The sequence below is a fragment of the Populus alba genome, chromosome 9 (assembly GCF_005239225.2).
Source record: "Populus alba chromosome 9, ASM523922v2, whole genome shotgun sequence".
Taxonomy (NCBI): domain Eukaryota; kingdom Viridiplantae; phylum Streptophyta; class Magnoliopsida; order Malpighiales; family Salicaceae; genus Populus; species Populus alba.
In genome coordinates, this window is record NC_133292.1 from 3,724,197 (window position 1) to 3,728,516 (window position 4,320).

The window sequence follows — 4,320 nt, forward strand, 5'->3', positions numbered from 1 at the left end:
AATTAAAAAAACACCCAAAAAAATAAATTGAATCAATCAAAGTTAACCTGCTAAACCCATGACCCGGGTCATGGGCTCAAGATAATCCCATAAAAAAACAAATTGAATGAAATTATGAATTATAATTTTTCAATTAACTCAATATTGAATGATGAAATTAAAAAAAATAAAAAATAAAAAATAAAAAAACAACCTAAGTCAACTCAAAACTTATATTAATATTGACATGTATACTAAATTAATCCGCATAAATTTTTTATATAAAAATATCACTTATATTTATTGAAAGGATTGAAAGGTTTATGTAATAGTTATAAAAGTGATGCTTAGATTTAAAATCATTAAATTATTTTACATAAAGAATGTTATTCTTTTATTCTAACTATGTGTTGTCTTGATCAAATGTAACAAATATAGACATATATTAGATAATATGAAGGTATCTGAGTGATCAATAAAGAGTTTATTATCCTATATAAATTAAAAAAAAAAAAACAACTTACATATATTCTCGAACAATATTAATTATGAAATCCTTATGTAATATAGAATGAGATTTGAAAAGAGTTTTAAATTTTTTTTTAAATAGTCAATTATTATAATATTAAGAACAAATATGATTTGACAAAACAGATATACTTCACAAACTAATATTATATTTTTTATGTTTTTAAAAACTGATAATGAAAGATTCAACGTGATCAAAGACAAGTGAAAACATAGAGCACTGAGTCATATCAATTTATTAAATAACTATATAAATAATATCTTAAAAACCAAAAAAAATTACAATTCCAATCTCGACATTATCTCTCTTAATTAATTTATCTTCTGTTTTGGATGCGCCTGGACGTGATAGCTTGTCTAGTTGACGAGAATACGAGGACGCATGCCACAGGCGTTCGCAAATCATATTGTCTCGTCCATGCCTTTAAAGGCATAAAGGTTGAGGTAGTTGTCTTTTTTCCTTGCAGCATCTAATTTATGTCAGATTCAGGTAGTTCATCATTTATCATTTTATTTTTCTATTTTAATTTTTTTATGAATAATAAATAATAGTTATACAGTATGTATCTATATGAATACTCAAAATGACAGATAAGACATGAATATCTAATTTTTTTACCTACAAAATAATGAATAAAATACAAATATAAAAAAATATATTCAATGGATACTCCATTATTTCGTGCTTGCATCATGGTAAGTTCCATTATTTCATGTACACAACACTAACAAATAGGGAATGTTCTCTTTCTTTTAATGTTATGGACCAACAGCATTAGGATCATCAGCTAAAAGTGTATAATATTTTTGTGCTCTTCTTTTGTCGACAATAACGGGTCTCAGGACACATTGATCTGCTGTAAATAGTGCCCAAATGGCCTGTAAATGAGAGGGAGAGGGAGAGGGAGAGAGGGGGCTGGATGGGAAGGAGACAAGCGAATGTGTTGAGGCTGCAAGTTTGCTTCCTTTACAGCTAGAAATTAATTTCCAGATATTAATTAGGAGGTTTCTTTTCCAGTGAAAATAAGGAATTAGATTCCAGGACCTCTAAGATGCCTTCTTAATGACCTTTCACTATTAAACAAATAAATGCAATCGTCCATATTTGAGATAAAATTAATAAGCTGCTGGGTTCACTATGCATGCAATATGCCTGGACTCATTTTTTATTTTTTATAGGCTCCAACATCTTGTATGAGCCCAACACTTCCTTGAAAATATTTTCCAAGATTTAAAATTACAAAGTTTTAAAGTTAGGATTGATGTGTATTATTCAATTTATGTGGCTCAACAAACTTACATACAAAAGTTTTGATGATGTAGCTATAAATTAGTAATTTAGCATGGTAATTTTTCTTTTTTTTAAAAAAAAAAAAAGTGTATTTCTAGCTAAACATTTAAATTATGAAGGCATTGATTATATATATGATCAATTCTAACTTAAAATTTGATGCTTTGTAATGATCTTAATAACATATTTCAATTATTTTGTTGCACTGATAATGATCATTATCAGAATTTTGCATACTACCGATGGATTTTTCCATTGGTATTTAGACATTGATTCTATCGAGAAAACATTTACCGTTAGATTCATGAATAATACTTGTTCATCAAAAAACTTATCATCAATGATTTTTATTTTGTTAGTCTTTCTGTCGATGATATAATCACCAATGAATTTAAAGATAAAAAACATGTCAAACAAAAAAAATTATTGATTTCATTTTGTCGATACTTCTATCAGTAATTTAATTTATATTGCCTAAAGAATGAACCTGTTGGTGATTTATATATAGTCAATGGCATTTATTGTAAATATTTTCAAACACTCTAAAACTCTCCTAGGGGTTTAATTCATTAGTGATTCCGTCTATAATGGTTAGTGGCATTTCTTGTAAATGTTTTTGAACTCTTTAGAACTTTTCAATGGACTTAGTCCTTCGATAATTTGTAAGTAATTTGTGTAATATTTTTTAAGGAAAATTAAAATAAATAGAACATAAAAAATAAAAAAATAAAAAAAACAAATATTTATTACAAATTTAAAAACCACTAGTTTGAATACAATTCATCTAGAGAATAAAAGTTTAAGAATGAGGAGGCGGATCTTTGTCGGGACTATGTGGGCGAAGAGGCGGGTCACATGTACCACTGAGGTTTGATAACAACTCCATGTATAATTGCCTAAGTTTTGTTGTCTCAGCACTAAATTGTTCTGTCTCAACAGTAAGTTGGGGCATTTAAGCTTCAACTTGTTCTTGTACAATCACCTAAAAGGCTGAAGTTTGAGAGCTTGTACTCGATTGCAAGGAATCAATGGTTGATACACTACAAACAGTCCGCATATCCCCAGCCTTAATGTTTTGGACATGTATCTTTCCTGCAATCGAGTGGTATATGTTTTTTAAAAAAACAATTAGTCATTTAGTTTAAAAGGAAAATAACTTAAGAAATATATTTTTAGAAATCCAACTTACCATGAACTTCTTAGCTCGGCTATCCACGAGCTACTACACCCTTTTTCTGATGGTCATCATTTTGCATGTGAGTTTATACAAATAGCTTCATTGATCTTGATTTGTGTCAAAAAATTATAGCTTGCAAAAGTAAGTTATTGTTAGTTAAACATTTTCAAACAAAATAACAATTTTTTTTAAAAAAGTTAAATGTATAAAAAAGAATCATATCATCCACTTCGCATGTGAAATGAACGGAATGGATCTATCGGTGTGAATGGTAATTGAACCATGAATCTCCTAGTTCTAGTTCTCCATATCGAATTACGATCGTCGCACAAAATGCTTAGACATCACATGTTGCATATAAGCTTTCTAGATAACCTTTGAGATGAGCGGGATATGAAATCCCTGTAAACAGCCATGACCCCTAACCTGAAAAACCTTTTTTTAGCATATTTTTTTTGCTTTTTATACTAGAAATCACGTAACCTATACAGTAGAAATAAATTATCGATTACGATAATAATAAAAAAATTAACATTTAAATAAAAAAAAAATATAACATTTTGAATTCAATCTTACCTAGTAGTGTTGTGATTCTCTCAACCCCTCTTAGCAACAATGTTGCCAGCCCTATCCCAGAAAAAAAAAAAATCTTCTTGCAAGCCAAATTTGTGAAATAATTAGTTAATTAAAATTCAAAATCTGCCTGAAGTAGAGTAATAATAATAAAAAATATGTATAAACTAACCTTGAACTTTTTGTACCATACGTCAATCATAGGTTCTCATTCAGGATTTTTGAAAACTTGACTTCATTAAAACAACGACATTTCCATCGATGATTTCATCATCGATGTAATTGTGTGAATATCCTTTATATTTGTAAACCTGGAATCATATTCGTTCATTGAAATTAATTACTCAAGAATAATCTAGTATTGTTTATTTTTTAATCGTGAAGGCAAGGAAAACAAACTTACATTGAGAGGTCGAGTTTTTTTTTTAGCAATGTACTTCCCAGAACATACATCCCTCTCAAAATAAACACTTTCTTTGTAAGGTGGCATCGCGCTCGATGAGCCTACATTAAGAAAAGGTGTATGTGCCTCGGGTACCTGATCATGATTGGTACCTAGCAACTTATTTCATTAGAAACACGACTAGAAGAATGAGCAGTGCTCCTATCTGTATTACCCGTCAATGACCTTCTCATTAGTATCTAAACAAATTAAAGCATTGAAAAAAGGTAATAACATTCCTATTTTAAAAAAAATTAACAACACATCCTCTATACAAAAGACTACCTAAAATTCATGTACGTATAAACACGCATCAATAAATAAAGTCAC